Raw genomic sequence first — 17,686 nt, forward strand, 5'->3', positions numbered from 1 at the left:
GAGGCAAGATCTCTGTGGTTCCTGATCAAACTGCTTAAAGGCTATGATCCCGGAGACTCAGAAACAAATATTGGAACCCAGCGGTTTTCAGCAGAAATGTGTCTGGTTCCCACAGTAGGTTACCAAAGCTGGGTATTTCACGTGGGAATAGGTTTCGTGCCTGGTGGCTCAGTGGCCACCATCACTAATGGCTTCTGGACGGTTAGGTTTGGGCCCTCAGTGAGGAGACATGCAGGGTCTAACGGGATGGTGGTGGAGACGACCCTTTTCTCCCCACCCCAACAAGACCCCGAGTTGTCTGGTGCCCACGATTGGTCTCTGTGGCTCGTGATCAAGGTGCATAATGGCCATGATCCCAGAGATTCAGAGACAAATCTTGAAACCCAGCGCCTTTTAGTAGAAATGCATCTGGACCCTGCAGTAGGTTACTGTCCCCTGGCCACCCCATTGGGAATTGGTGCTGTCTCTCCACCTGCTCTCCCTTGGCGGTTCGGTGGCCTCCATCCTCCAAACGCCATTGGAAAGTCAGGTTTGGGTCCACACCCATGAGATATGTGGGGCCTCTCAGGATGGGGTGGAGCCGGCCCTTTCCTCCCCTCCCCAACAAGACCCTATGTCATTCCAGAGAACCGCCTATCTGGCTCGTGATAAAGCTGCTTAATGGCCATAATCCCAGGGACTTAGGAACAAATCTCGGAAACCAGCTGGTTTGGCAGAAATCCCTCCAGATTTATTTGTTAAAATTTCAGAATTTCAAATTCATACGTTATTTATAACCAGCAATAGAAAAAGAATTGTCTACTGTTGCGTTTTCAGCAGATCTGAGTGCTGGGGTAAAATCCCAAATAATAATGGTGGGTCTCGTGTCAAAATATTGACTGTAATCAAAGTAGCAAGAGTAATGTGGAAATTATCTGCCCCACAGGTAGGGGGAGGGTGTGGAATGGCGGAATACTTGGGTTTTTTAGTGGTGGAAAATATGCGGTGAAGGGACAGGTGTTTCACTGTATGACCGAGACTTAAACCTGAAAGCTTTGTAAGTGCTCTCCCGTTTTTTTCCCGTTTTCTACCATATATTTAGAAATGGCCAGAGCAATAGTAGAGCAAGTAGGATGCTTGCCTTGCATGTGGCCAACCCAGGAGTCTTCCAGTCCACAAAATCTTTGAGTTGCTCATTGGACATTGAGTGTCCCCTTCTCATCCCTAGAACATGTGATGTGGGGGTGCGGCATGGGGTAGGGGAGTCTTCTCCCCGGAGCTATTCATTACGGAGAGATCCTGTGCTTTGCTTTCTTGACTTTGTTGTCATTCTTCCTCATCTGTCAGGGATGTCTAATAGTCCATGTGTTTCAAGGCCCTTGTTTCCCCGGCTGTATAACTAGCCTGACTGTACTCCTAAAGGGTCGGGTACCTTTTCTGGACCCCGCTCAGTTAATCTGACACCATGCTTATCTTTGCCTTTGGATCATTGCCATGTTTTTTGAATATAGAAAGAAGTTTAGTTTTCTTTTGTTTTGGGGCCTGGGGATGCTCAGCAGTTATTCCTGGTGGTTCTCGTAAGTTGCTTTTGGCAGTGTTCAAGGATCAACCCCTGTCAGCCTCATGCAAGGCAAATGCCTACCTGCTGTACGCTTGTACGCACCAAAAATTGTTTTATTGTGTGTATGTTAAATTGTGACTGCGAGCCCATAGTGAAGTTAATTAGGACCAGAACAGCAGTGCATCACGGAGGGTGCTCACCTTACAAATGCTGCCTACCTTCGATGTCCAGCATCCCCTATGGTATCCCAAGCATCACTGGGTCTGATTAAAAACAAAACCCAAAAGGCTTTTTTGTGGATTGCTGAGCTCCTCCCAGCAACACTTCCCGCAGATTTTTCCTTTATGTAGGCTTGATTGGACTGTGAGAACTATGGAGATGTCCTCCACATGCTTGGTCATTCAACACTGGAATAATTCTCATTGTGCATTTTGTTTGATTTCAGAACTCAAATCACAGGTTCAGGATGTGGCATTACAGCAGTTTCCTTTGGGAACAGGGGAATTGCATACAAGTGTGCTGTAGGATTCTCTTGTTGAAACTATTATGCCATTGGAGTGCTCAGTCACCGAGCATGCAACTTGAAAGGTGGGGTCCGGCTCCATCCCCACAACCACATCTATGGTCTCAGCACCACAGGAAAAATATCGGAGCCTAATTCTGGGACTAGAGGGTCTTTAACCTCAGTGGGTTCTGAATTCTGGAAATTTATTTCATTGTATTGTTTTTTAAAGTTTTTATTAAAGTGCCAGGATTTTCAAAGTTATTGATAGTTGTACTTAGGCGTACAATACTTGAACACCAATGCCTGAATCAGCTTCCCTCCACCCGTGTTCCCGTATTCCCTCCCCACCCCAGTCCTCACTCTACCCCCGCCTGTCATCTGGACAAGAACATGACTACGTTTCAGTGGTTACGGCTTAGATCTCTTGTTTTCAGTTCTGTTGCATCTGTGTTTTGGGTAAATGACTACACCTCTCACTCATATCACTGGCATAAATGAATTCCTGATCCCTGTAAACTTCTGGTTTTCTTGCGCCCCAAATTTCTTTCCTTCTTTGTCCGGCTCCTCTCTAAACACTGGAATCAGGGATGATTTAAGCAGCCCCTTTACAGTACATTTCCACATCCAGTGTTTGGTATTCCACAGGTGAGTGACATCATCCTGTTTTTGTTTTATTTTTCTGGCTAACTTCACTCAAGACGGTATCTTCCAGTTCCAACCGTGTTGCTGCATAAAAGCAGTAATTTTAAAACCTAAAAAATATGTATTTATTATTTATTTATTTATTTATTTATTTTTGCTTTTGAGGTTATATCCAGCGATGCTGAGGGGTTAATCCTAGGTCCCCGCTCAAGAACTATTTCTATTGGTGCTTGGGGACCATATCAGATGCCTGGAATTGAAGCTGGGCTGGCTGTGTGCAATGCAAATGCCTACCCCTGCACTAACCCCCCCAAAAAATTCTTTTTATTCTAGGGTAAATAATGTGACTTTACATTTGATAGGCAGCAAGGACAAGTGTGATTTCTGAAATGAATCGATGGTTCAGCACTAGTGGTTTTGCTTTAGGAAAGGCACTTGCTTGGCACCAGGAAGAAAACTTTGGTTTGATCCCAGCACCCCACATGACCCCCAGAGTCCCAGCAGCAGGAATCCCTGAGCAATGGTGTCGTGACTCCCCACCTAAGTAAATAGAACGAGATAACAGAAAACTCATTCCTCATCCTGGAGAGGAATCTGCTTCAGGTGAGATTGTGTGAGGATGCATCATTGCCTTCGCACGTGTATCCCACTAAGCTATCCCACTAAGCTTCACACTGAGCTAGTACCAGTCTCAGGCCCCTTTTATTTTCACCCTAAACTGGTGCTTCAATTTTCTGCAGAGGGAATTATTTCCACTTACTGTATCTGTTCTTTGAGTTGAAAAAAAACTTACACAGCTATGTGACATGCCGTTGGTCTATTTTGCTTGTACATCTTGCTGAAACTTTAGGTCTTTGCCTGGAAAATTCATCCACGTGTCAGAATTGCAACCGAGTCGGGTAAATATTAGAAACTAACCTGCAGGTCTAGAATTTTTTTTTTTTTGACGAGAAGACTATCAGGCACAGTAATTGGAATCCTTCTCTGCTGTTCTTCGGGTAGCAAACAGCCCAGGTGGAATTCTTCTGGTCATGTACACTGTGACAGAATCTCGAGTGAGTTATGCCCTCAGCCCCATGAGGATGCCAAGACAGGTGGGAGGTCTTCTGTGGGTTACCATAGGAAGTGAGTGCCCACGCTGCAAAGAAGCGCTCCCCTGGCACAAGCTACTCAGAGACTGTTGTGATCAGTCCATGGACACAAACCTCCCCAGGGGAGAAGCCCCTGGAATGCGGGAGAGGAGCACTGTTTATAGTAAGTCCAGTTATGTAGTCCACAATATATGAAGATTGGTATTGAACCCAGGTTACCCAAGTGAAAGAAAGCTCTCACACTCTTTGGCTCTCCATACAGCCCCACCATCATGCCCGAGTGCTTCCTGAGTGCAGAGCCAGGAGAACCTCTGCGCGTTGCTGGATTTGTGGCTCCCAAACCATGAACAAACCAAATAAAACCAAAACATCCTCAGTCCCTTATTGAAGGGTTTGCTCACCCCAACGTGGGTGTTTCTAAGCTGTATCTTGCTGCATCCATGCTGCCTTTTCCTCATAGAAGAGGGTTGGGTACCCTCAGAACGTGGGGTGATGAGGTGTGGCTTGCCCATAGCAGGAAATACTTCTAAATGATCTGGTCACAGACATAACAAAGTGGCTTATGATGTTTTTCAGCTCAGACTGTCACTGTCACTTTCCTCCCATTGTTCATCGATTTGCTCGAGCGGGCCCAGTAACATTGTGAGACTTGTTACTGTGTTTGGCATATCGAATACATCATGGGTAGCTTGGCAGGCTTTGCCTTGTGGGCAAGATACTCTCGGTAGCTTGCCGAGAGGGGTGGAGGAATCAAACTCGGGGTGGGCATGTCGGTCGCATGCAAGGCAAACGCACTACCCGCTGTGCTATGGCTCCAGCCTTGCAGCTTTGCCTTGCTCTGTCCATGTCAGGGTCAATCCTCTGCACCTGTCGTGGTCCAGAGGCAAAGATGGAGCAGCGTACTCAACCCCCAAGGTGATTCAGCTATGTACCCCACAAGATCTGAAGGCGGGAATCGAATGCTGGTCACCTGTGTGAAAGACTAGCAACCTCAAGGCTCTCCTACCACGCCCCTTTGAAGCTCCGTGCTTGATCTTTAAATACCCTATACTTAACACAGAAGCAAAATTAAGGGTGGAAAATTCTTAGAGAAACGGGCATGGAGAGGAACGGAAACACCAACAACTCCATCTTGTGGCATTTAAGCATAACTTGCGCGGTCCAAATTTTCCCACGTTTAAGATTTTCGGCCCTTCTCTTTGCTTAAATGGGGTCATTAAGGATCCAGCATGCAGCTTGGGCCACTGCAACGAGAGCAGAGCAGATAGTGCTTTTGCCTTGCATCCACAGGACCCGGGTATATTCATAGGCTTCCCATACGGTTCTTCAGTCATGTCCATAGTGATTACTGAGTGCAGAGCCAGGAGAAGGCCCTGAGCATGTCCGGGTGTGGCCACAAACATAAAGGAATAAACAAGAAAAAAAGTAAAACACAGAGCTTCAGTTCCGTGATGGCAAATTCCCTCACCCCGACATGAGGGTGTCAGAACTGTATATTCTTCCATTCTCCACGTCGGTGTAGAAGACGGTTAGAGCACCTTCATAATGTGGAATGATGGGCTGTGGGTTGCCCATGACAGGAAACCTTAAAAGGGCACGGTCACAGGCATCAGAAGGTGCGTTCAGAACTTTTTTGTACAGAGAGAAAAGAACAATAAATGTAAGAAAATAACCTTGCCTTGCTCATTAAAGGCTCAGTTCAATGTGCTGCACCCCTTGAGGTTTAGAGACAAAGCTAAGGAAACCCACTCGACCCCCGAGGAGATTCAGCTATCCACCCCACAAATATCTGAAGACTGGGATCGAACCCAGATTACTCAAGTGAAAGACAAGCAACCACAGGCTCCCCTACCGCTGCACTGTGGAAGCTGCTTGCTTGATCCTTAATTACCCCATACTTAACGCTGAAGCAAACCAAAGGGTGGAAAATTCTTAGAGAAAGGAGTGTGAAGAGGAACAGAAATGTCCACAGCGACATTTTGTGCCGTTTCGGTGGAACTACCGCTGATTGACTTCACACGCTTAAGATTTCCAGCCCATTTCTTTGCTTCAATGTTAGGTATAAAGTCATTAAGGATCAAGCAAGCCGCTTGGGTTGCTGCAGCGGGAGCAGGACGGTTAATGCTCTTGGCTTGCAGTCACAGGCCCCTGGCTCTTTCTCTGGCTCTCCATACAGCCCCACCATCATGCAAGAGTTATTCCTGAATGCAGCGTCAGGAGAACCTCTGCGTTTGGCTGGATTTGTGTCTCCCAAACTATGAACAAACCAAAACAGCCTCAGTCCCTTATTGGAGGATTCCCTCCTCCCAACGTGGGCGTTTCTGAGCTATATCATGCTGCATCCATGCTGCCTCTTCCTTATCGTAGAGGTTTGGGCACCCTCAGAATGTGGGGTGATGGGGTGTGGGTTGCCCATAGCAGGAAATATTTCTCAATGGCTTGGTCACAGACATAGCAAAGTGGCTTCAGAAGGTTTCTAGCTCAGAGAGAACAAAAAATAAAAATAAATGACTTTGTCTTGTTCTTTCCACGTCAGGTTCAATCCTCTGCACCCCTCGTGGTCCAGAGACAAAGCGGGAGCAACCCACACAACCCCCGAGAAGATTCAGTTATGTCCCCACAAGATCTGAAGGCTGGAATCGAACCCACGTTACTCTAGTGAAAGAAAGCACTCGCATGGTTCTCGTACAGCAGTGTCTGTGGAAGCAGCTTCCTTGATCCTTAATTATCCATTACTTATCACTGAAGCAAACCCAAAGGTGGAAAACTCTTAAGAGAAACGGGCCTGTTGAGAAACGAAAACTCTTACAGCGACATCTTGTGGCATTTCTGCGGAACTACCGCAGCCCGACTTTTCCCACGCTTAAGACTTCCTGCCCATTTCTTTGCTTCAGCGTTAGGTATAGGGTAATTAAGAATCAAGCAAGCAGTTCGGGCTGCTGCAATAGGAGCAGAGTGGTTAGTGCTCTTGACTTGCAGTCATAGGCCCATTTGTATGGGGTGCAGAGGTACTAAACATCCAGCTAAACTTCCGCTGTGCCCCCTAAGATCAACTGAATGCCGCTCACTGGGCCCTGACCATGTCCACTTAGGAGAACTGCGGGTGCCCATGCAGGAGTTCCGGAACAGCCGGTCGCCAGGGGCAGGCCGGCCAGCCCCATTTCTTCCTCCTGGTTGCACTTGGTTTTGTTTTTGCACACCTAGCAGTGTGAGATCACTCCAGGCGCGCCTGGAGGGGCGGCATTATGGGGTGCCTGGGATCGAATCCCAGTCGACATGTGCAAGCCGTCATGGTCTTGATGCAAACTGTTACACCCTAAGAGACAGGACCCGCATGGGGAAGGACAAGCTGAAATATCCCGAGGATTTAGTCTGGGATTTACGGTAAAAGCCTTGCTTGCTCTCAGAGCTCAGAGAGCTAAGTGTTGAGATCTGTCTCTTACTGTGTTTATCCAAACAATCCAGGTATTGATAACTTATACAACCAGAGGGAAAGATAAAAGCAATGTAGAAGTCCCTGGGAGACAGTGTCTTCTTAATTTGATATCCCCAAGAGAATTTCCTTTGCCAAATGTTTATCTAAATGACCAATCACACCTATGTCCTTACCTCAATCTCCCTTCAGATATTCAATAAACATGCTAGCCACGATGCATCAAAGGGGCCTTTTTCACCATCAGAATGTGGTCCTTCATCTCCACATCTCTCGGTCTCTCTGTTGCGGAGCCCTGGGGAGGTGGGGAGGCAGGAAGCCAGCTCTGGGCCACAGAACACACACATGCATCACAGTAGTAGCCCTTACCTTATGAACTCACACATTTGGTGATGCTCCGGTTACTTCTGGATCTCCATTCAGGAAATACTCCTGGCAGTGCTTGGGGGACCCTATGGAATGTCACGGATGTTGGAACCAGGGTCAGCTGTGTGCAAGGCAAACTCCCTACCCCCTGCTATATCTCTCCAGCTCCAGGGAAAGGAATTTTTTATGAAGAAAAATCCCTGTCTCTTTCTTCAAGCAGGAGCAGAGATAGGAGATATTTTCTGAGTCTGAGGTTGGTGAAGTTGATGGGACCTTCAGCCAGGCTGCAGGTGAATGCCTGTGTATTAATCCAGGGCTATCAAAACACAGCGGTGACTTGGTCCCTAGAGATCAGGGGACTTTCTGATGTGCCCATGGACTGCAAATTACTGCCTGAGTTGCAAATGGATCAATTTAGAAAAGTTTTTAATCAAAGTCCCTCAGGTGTTAACTTCAGAATCTTTCCCATTTCATCAGCCTGAGTCCGCAGAGTTCTGTAGGAGCAGAGCAGAAATCAAACTTGGGGATAATTGGCCTCTCAGAGAAATCAAAATTTCCCATAGCTGATCAAATAGCCCTGACAACTTTTGGAGAGTAATTGTTTTTCTCTAAGGCTTCTCTCAATTTGGGGTTTATTGTGGCACAACCAATTCTGAATTGACTTAGGAAAAGAAGAATTATAAATGATAATTTTTTTGCTTTTTTTTTGAGTTACACCCAGCGATGCATAGGGGTTACTCCTGACTCATGCACTCAGGAATTTCTCCTGATGCTGCTTGGGGGACCATATGGGATGCTGAAAACTGAATCCAGGTCAGCCGTGTGCAAGGCAAATGCCCTTGCCGTTGTGCTATCACTCCAGCCCCTGATAATTCTTTTTTAAAAATTCAAAAAATTTTAATGAATCACCTTGAGATACAGTTACAGACTTACAAAGGTTTCATGTTTGAGTTTCAGTCATATAATGATCGAGTCCCCATCCCTCCACCAGTGCCCATTCTCCACCACCAATGTTCTTATTACCCCTCCTGCCACCCCCAACCTATCCCCCTGGCCCCTGCCTCTGTGACAAGCACCGGCCCTTTTACTTGCTCTCTCCTTTTGGCTGTTATCATTTGCAATACATGTAGTAAGTGTCCATCATGTTTGGCCTATCGTCTACTTTCAGTATGCAGAAATGATAATTCTTAATGATAAAAACTATCAACCTGAATTTTAATGGGATCACTGGACCACATATATATATGAATTTAATTTTTAATTTATATTTTTGGCTATTTTGGGGTTACAGGTGATGATGATCAGGGGTTTCTTCTGGCCCTGGACTAAGGAATGGCAGTGCTCAGGTGACCAAACGGGATGACGTGGTTCAATCCTGCATTGGCCGCCTGCAAGGTGTGAACACCCTTCTCTCTGTACTGTTGTTCATTCTCCCATGGCCAGATCATACTAAGGATCAAAAGAAACATGCTTTGAAAATGAAAACAATTGAATCTCTGCCTTCTATCATTGGGAACTTAGTAAAAGGTAAAGGTAAAGGCCCTTCCGTTGATCGTCGATTTGCTCGAACGGGCCCAGTAATGTCTCCATTGGAGACTTTGTTGTTACTGTGTTTGGCATATCGAATACTCTCGATAGCTTGCCGGGCTCTCCGAGAGGGGCGGAGGAATCGAACTCGGGTCGGCCATGTTGGCCGCTTGTAAGGCGAACACCCTACCCGCTATGCTATCGCTCCAGGAACTTAGTGCAATGAACAAATGATTCTATTTTATAGTGAATGAAACAGTGAAATGCTTGTAGAATAAAGCTTGAAATAGTTGCTGGCTTCATACTTCTTACAACATTTTCTATCAGCCCTATATGTATTTTATTTTGTGGCAAACTTAATGTCTAATACTGTAACTTCTTAGGGGTATAGCAGACTCTTTAGTGTTTATCCATTCTTTAAATAGTATTTTTTATTTGTTGGCTTGTTTGTCTTGTCTTATTTTAATGTTGGGCCAAACCAGGTTGTGCTCAGGGCTTACTCCTGACTCTGAACTCACGGATCACTCCTGGAAGGCTTGGAGGACCATATAGGATGCTGGTGTTTGAACCAAGGTTGGTCACACGCAAGGCAAGTGCCCTCCTCGCTGTACTATTAAACATTTGGATCTGGAAATACTTAACCATTAGACAAAATAATTGTGAACCTTTGTTAATGTGCAACTGTCAGAAATTATTGATAATCCATAGGCTACATACTATTGATGATCTGTCAGTGTTATTAATTTACCATGTAGGGGCTGGAGAGATATAGTACAGGGGGTAGGGCGTTTGCTCTGCATGAGGTCAACTCAGATTCCATTCCTGGCATCCCAAATGGTCCCACACACATCGCCAGTAGTAATTTCGGAGTGCAAATTCAGTACTGAACCCTGGTCATTATTGAGTGTGGTTACTCCAAAAAAATTTGCCATGCATATGTGTACAAAAGAGATTAATAAGACCTTTAAGTTCACAATTTCAATGAAAAGGCTATGTTATGTAGCATTTAGAAATTAAATGAACTGTCAAAAGGTTTGTGATCTAGTAACAGAATGTTTATTTTAAATAGGAAATTGTTAGTGTCATGTTTCAAAGGTGACATTTGGGGGATGCTATGGGAGCAATGGTACTGTGGGTACATTTGGCAGCTGACCTGGGTTTTGATCCTTGGCACCCCATGAGGTCCCCTGAGCACTGCCAGGAGTAAGCACAGAACCGATAATAAGCCCTGAGAACCGCTGGATTTTTGATCCCCGCAAACCTAAAAATAAATAAGTAAATAAATAAACAAAAGCTTAAGTTTGAGCAAATACTCAGAGGGAATGAGGGCATGAACTAAGCATTTTCAGAGAGTGACCTTCCAGCAGAGGAGGGATGTTAGTTGGTGTGTCCGTCTGAATGGCTTCTTCATTCCAGACGAAAAAAAAAAAAAAACATTTCAGGGGCTGGAGAGATAGTGCAGTGAGTAAGGCGCTTGCCTGTCATGTGACTGACCTGGGTTTGATCTTTGATATCCCAAGAAATGCCAGGAGGAATTTCTGAGTGCAGAACCAGGAGTGAGCCCTGAGTATCATTGGGTGTGTCTCCCCAACTAAAAACAAAACTAATATAAAATGGGCTGAACCTTGCTCAAGGAAAATGAGATTCAAGAGGAAAAAATCCCAGCACCCCGATCTGGTACTTACATCCCTACAGTTCTTGATTAGTGGCGAAAGGCTACACTGAGTAGGGCAGAACCTCTGATAAGCTGCTCCTCAGTCACGTCATGTAAGCTTGGAGGAAGGGACTGACTCCAATCAGTCTTTAAGCAGGGAAAGAGGAGAGGTCAAAAGGGGAAGGTGTATTGGTTTTTATTTATTTATTTTATGGTCATTATTCTTATTTGAAACCATCATGAGCTCCAGTTACAAAGCTTTCATATTTGAGTTTCAGTCATACAGTCATAGAACACCCATCCCTCCAACAGTGCACATTTTCCAATACCACTGTCACCATTATCCACCCCCTCACCGCATCCCACCCCTACCCCTGCTCTATGGCAGACAATTCCCCTCATACTCTCTCTCTACTTTTGCAATATAGATACTGAGAGGTTATCACACTTGATCCTTTATCTGCTTTCAACACACATCTTCCATCCCGAATGATCCCTCCAACCCTCATTCACTTAGTGATCCCTTCTCTACTCCAGCTGCCTTCTCCCCCAGTTTAGGAGGCAGATTTCCAACAATGGTACAATCTTTCTGGCCCTTGTCTTTACTGTCCTTCGGTGTCAGTTTCATATTGTGTTATTTTATATTCCATAAATGAGTGCAGTCATTCTATGTCTGTCCCTCTCTTTCTGATTCATTTCACTTAGCATGATGCTCTCCATGACTATCTACTTAGAAGCTAATTTCATGACTTCATCTTTCCTAAGAGCTCCATAGTATTCCATTGTGTAGATGATATGTCTTTTAATTATTTTTATATTTTGTTTTCTTTTGTTCTGTTTCATTTTGTTTTCTGGGCCACACGTGGCAATGCTCAGAGATCTCTCCTGGCAGGCTGAGGGGTCAAAATTGAGTGAGTTTTGACTGCCCTAGGCTAAACAAAGCTGTTTGAATACACCTGACAATAGGTAGACTGAGAGATAGGTGAGACAACATCAAAGAAAACAGGAGATCCAGGAAAAATTAACGGTAAAAGGGAGAAGATATGTTTTTTATGTTGTTTTGTGGTTTTTTGTTTGTTTGTTTTTTGGGAGCACACTTGGCTCTGCTCAGGGATCACACCAGAGAGGCTCAGAGGTCCTGAAAGCATCAATTAAAATTAGGTGGACAGGGGCTGGATTACTTAGACAGTGGGAAGGGAACTTGCTTTGAACACTACCGAGGTTGGCCTGGGTTTGATCCCCTGCACCACTTATGGTCCCCGAAGGCCACCAGGAGTGATCTCTGATCACAGAGCAAGGTGTAAGTTCTGAGTATATTATTTTGTTTCTAAGTTTTGCCATCGTTCGCACATCTTGGAAATTTGTGTTTTTGTCACACGAATGCTGTGCAGATATTTTCTCCTGTTCGTTGAGGGAGTGTTTTGATTTTGGCCGCCGTTCGTTGGCAGTGCAGAAGTGTTTAAGTTTGATGTTCTCCCTCTGCTTTGACTTTCTTTTCCATGAAATATAATTATCAAAGACATTTCATTTTCTTTTCTTTTTAAAATTTGTTTTCCAATCAGAACATGTAAAAAACTAAAGTAGCATGATTTCCAAAGTTATTCATGGTTGAACTTTAGACATACAACATTACAACATCAATCCCACCACTAGTGCCAAGTTCCCCCCACCAATGGTCTCAGGTTCCTGCCCATATCACCTACCCACCTCCAGCCATCTCCTCTGGACAAGCATCTTTCTCAGTTTGGCTGTTATAATTTTGGTCTCTTGATTTCATTGTTCTTGATACTGTGGTTTGGATATTTAGCTCTATCTTTCCTTAATAAAACCTGAATCCCCGGACCTGACCCCCATTCCTTCTCCTCTGACTTATCTCTCCCTACCCTCCACTCTTTTTTCCTTTCTCTTCCCTCTACCCTGGGGCTAAGATTGAATAGAGCATCCTCCTCTTTAAAACATTGCATTTCCTCATCCAGTTATTCTAAATGCCACATAGAAGTGGTATCGTCCTGTGATTATCCTTCTTCTGACTTGCTTCATTTAACAATCGTCAAAGACATTTCTAAAGTTGATATGATGGAAATTATTATTATTATTATTATTAATATTATCGTTTTAGGTCATACCTGGAGATGCTCAGGGGTTACTCCTGTCTCTGCACTTAGGAATTACTCCTGGTGGTGCACGGGTGGACCATATTGGATACTTGGAATCTAATCCAGGTCAACCACATAATTTACAAACACCCTTCCTGTATCAATCTGGCCCCAGGATTCACTCTCGATGCTATACTTTCTAGATATTTTGAGAAAATCATATTATTTATCCATCATTGTAATCATAGAGGAACATCACTGACCTGAAACTTCTGTGTACATTCTCTTCATTCTTTCGTATTCCTTTGTCACTAGCATCTACATGTATTTTTTTCCGATGGGGCCACACTCATATTGATAGTAGGGCACTGTCTTCAAGAGACAGCCTCTAACAAGAGGAAAACAGTGCTTCTGTCTCTGAGATCTAGAAGGACCCTTTGGATTCAGGCAAAAAAAAATTAAAAAGCTAGACTGCCCTTGAGCCTGCAGTTAGGAAAATAGGACCAGATGCCTACTGGATAAAGTGGTCTTTCTCTAATTTATTTAATCTAAATTGACAAATATCAAGCTACATGAACGGTCAATGGTTGATCAGTGGTGTGGGAATTGGATGATAGTTATGATAGAGGAAGATCCATTTGACAACACTAGTTGGAAATGATCTCTCTGGACAAGAGCTGAGTGTTGGAAGCAGGTAAAGGGATATACATGATAACCTGTCAGCTTCTGTATTGCAAACCATAATGCCTAAAATGAAAAGAGAAAGAGATAGAGAGAGAAAGAGAGAGAACTACCTGCCATAGAGACAGGCTGGGGTTGGGGGGTTGGGGGTGACTTGAAGAAGTGGGAGGGAAACTGAGGACCCTGGTTTTGGGAAAATACACTGGTAGAAGGGATGGGTGTTGGACTATTGAAACACAATCATGAACAATTATGTAATGCTCTAATTCACCCTGATTCAATAAAAAAATAAATAATTTATAAATTTTGACCCCAGTTCTTACCAAACCAATGTGAACACATTGCCAACTTTACTGAATACAATCTGTAACTGTAATTGTAAATGTGGAAGAGAAACCATATTGCCCCTCAGAGACAGGTTTCTCTGTAGAAAAAAAAATATCGTCTTATGAAGGGTTACTAAAGTTTCCATTTAAAATCCTACCATAATAGTGGTTGGACTGCTAGTACAGCAGGTAGTGTGATTGCCTTAAATGCACCTAATCTGAGCATAATCCTAAGCATCCCGTATGATCCACTAAGCCCCACCAGGAGTATTTCTTGACTACTGCCAGGCCTCAAAACAAAAGAAAACTCCAAAGTATTATTACCACAGGCTTTAAAGCATGCAGAGAGTTTACTCTAGGTACTCAGATAGTGTATTTACAGAGGGGGATCCAGCTAACAGGCTTCTGGGACCTGCTTTGGGACTGGACTTCTCTACTGCCTTGCCTCATTGCCAGGGGAGAGAGAACAGGTTTATAAGACCTTGTAGATATTCCCGTAACCAATAGACAAACAATTTAAACTGAACAAAATAATAATATATATTGAGAAATGCATAACTTCTCTGTCACTCCAGTAAAACACATTAATTATTCTGAGGATTACATTGAGGGTATTACCATACAATATACCCATAGCTATGAGCTTCCTACAAACCACTTTCTATTTGTCTCAAAAGAATTCAAGATCAAAACGCAATCATGAAAGTTTGTAAGTCTGTATCTCATGGTGATTCATTAAAATAAAAAATAGATTTCGAGATAAAAGAAAACAAAGATTGAGGCACTGTGTGTATTTGTTTGAATGTGAAATTCCGGTAACTGTCAGTCACCTTTTATTTTGTTAGCCTGAATCCGTGAACCAGAAATGCTAAGGAAAGGCAGGGTTGTCTGAGATTCTTTATTATTTGAGCCGCAATACTGGGTTTGGCAGAGCCACGTTTGTAATTAGTACATCAAAACTCATTGTGCCAGATGAGAAGTCCAAAGTCCTGGGCTGGCCACATGCAAGGCAAATTTTGTAGAAAGTTCCTTAATTAGGAAGTGCTAACTCCTCGTTCCCCCCCGCCCTGCCAATACAAATGTGGCAGGTGAATCTTATGGAAACTTGGACAGATCTCTTATTGGCTAAACTAAAACTTCAAATATCCCAATATTGATCTTAATTTCTAAAACTCTGATATATAGGTCCACTGAGACCTTCTAATGAATTAGAGACAAGGTCTGGGTATTTGTTCTGGGTTTTGTAAAACATGCGGAAAAGCTTATAAACAGGCATTGGAGGACTAGGTCCGGTGATGAAGCACAGGGTCTGTAGTCTAATGGTCAGCATCTAACGGTACAGAAGAGAAGCTGGTGGCTGGAGCACAAAGGTTTTCTGGCTAAGGAGTACGCACCTCTGAGCCCTCCCCAGTAACCAGTCCGCAGGGCTCTAGGCCTTAGCAACAGCCAATGAGAGAGGAGCGGGGCAAAACATGGACCAATAGAAGGTTTGTTCATAGGTATTTCCTGACCCTTGGGCAGGGTTTGCTCATTGCCTGTCTCGACATCCAAGGGTTAGTCGTGGACTCTAATATGCGGGGATGAGGTCTAGAAAATTGCCGAAACGAAGAAAGACAAAAATGGTTGTCTGTACTTTCAATGCATGTATGTTGGTATCTGATGCATTCATCAAGGACCTGAAGGTACAAGTGCGAAAGATCAAGTACGACATTATTGGTCTGACCAAAACGAGAAGGCATCAATCACATCACGCCATTTTTGACACTGGAGAAGAACTGTTCCTTGGAACATGTGACAAAAGAGGCATCGGTGATGTCGGTATCATTGTCAACACGAACTTAGTTAGCCCTGAGCATTGATTCATTCGAATGCCTAACAACCCGAATCGGATGATTTCACTTGAATAGATGTGGATCAATGCCAGCAGTTTCTATCTTTGTTGCCTATGCACCAACATCCAATTATGGTGAAGGAGAAATTGAGAAGTTCTACATGGAGCTGGAGAAGTTCTATAAAGAAGACAACACCTTCTACAAGATCATTGTTGGTGATTTTAATGCCAAGATAGGACCAAGAAGATTAGCAAATGAACTCCACATTGGGACCCATGGCATAGAATGGAACAAACAGGGTGACAGACTGTCTGAGTTCATCATGTCAACCAAGACCATCCACGGTAACTCACAGTTCCAAAAGGCTGAATCTAAACGTTGGACATGGGAGTCTCCCGGTGGACGGTTCCACAATGAAATAGACCACATCATATTCAATCGGCTGTTTTGCCTAACCGATGTTGCTGTTGGCTCAAAATTCCAAAAGGGATCGGACCACCGTCTCCTTCATGCAAAATTCTACCTCACAGAACGGGGAGAAAAGAATGCAAAGTTTAAGGAGAGAACTCCCAGAATGACCACCAACTAGGAGCTCTTTGGCTCTGTTGCGGAAACATGGGAGGATGCCGTCATTGACAACATTGACAAAGAATATGATTGAATGATTCAGCACCTCCATGATTGTGCAAGGAATGCCAAGAGAGAGATAATCACAAAAAATGCCTTTCTTCGAACACTCTTGAACTTATTTGCCAACGTGCTTGGCCCATGCCTCAGGCAAGCAAATGTCCGATCTGGCAAAACAGTGCGGAGAAGTAATCTAGGATGACATCAAAGAAATGATAGCAGCAGTGCTGGTAGATGTGGCAGAAGTCGGCAAAAGCATTCGTAATGCATGCCGCCTGTCCTTCACCAACTACAAGACCAAGATGACTGCCCTCCGACATCCTGATGGATCTATCACATCTTCCAGAAGGGCAATGGAGAAGATTATTCATGACTTCTACTCAGATCTCTTTAATAGCCACGTCCACTTGCCCACATATCAAATTCCGTGAGAGGGATATGTCGTTTCCAATGTTCCCCTTCCGAAATCCAACACGCCATCTCTTCGGTAAAGAAACAAAGAGCACCTGGCCCAGCCAAGTTCAGACCTGAACACCTGAAGAACTTACCATCAGTACTCATCAATACACAGGCTTGGCTCTTCACACGCTACCTGTTTGAATGCAAGGTTCCATCCCAACGGAAAACCAGCAGGACTGTACTACTATACAAGAAGGGAGACATTACAACATTGGCAACTATCGCCCAATCTGCCTATTGTCGGTCATCTACAAACTGTTCACTCAAGTCATCCTGAATAGGATTGACAGAACACTAGATGAAGGACAACCATGCGAACAAGCCAGGTTCTGAAAAGGATTCAGAACCATCAACCATATCCACACAATAACCAAGCTCATTGAGGTTTCTCAGGAGTTCAAGATGCCTCTCTGTCTAAATTTCATTGATTTAAAGAAGGCCTTTGATTCTGTTGAGAATCAAAGCGGTCATTGAAGCTCTAACCAATCAGGGCGTACAAACTCAATACATCAGGATCCTCCGTGAGCTCTATTATGGATTCACTACCAGGATTTCAACATTCTACAAAGAAGTAATCATCCATGTCAAGAGAGGGGTTCGGCAGGGTGATACCATTTCACCAAAACTCTTCAGTGCCACCTGCAAGAACATCATGCGACGACTGGAATGGGAAGGAATTGGAGTGAAGATAGATGGTCGGCAACTACACCACCTCCGCTTTGCTGATGACATCGTTCTAATAACAGCAAACATCAGCCAAGCGGAAAAAATGCTGACTGACTTCGACTGTGAGTGTGGAATGGTTGGATTACAACTGAATCTCACAAAGACAATGTTCACGAGAAACAGTCTTGTTTCTGATGTTCCATTCACTCTCAACAGAACCACCATCTCCGAATGCAACAGT

This window comes from Sorex fumeus, unplaced genomic scaffold (assembly GCF_029834395.1).
Source record: "Sorex fumeus unplaced genomic scaffold, SorFum_2.1 ptg000019l, whole genome shotgun sequence".
In the NCBI taxonomy this organism is placed as follows: Eukaryota; Metazoa; Chordata; class Mammalia; order Eulipotyphla; family Soricidae; genus Sorex; species Sorex fumeus.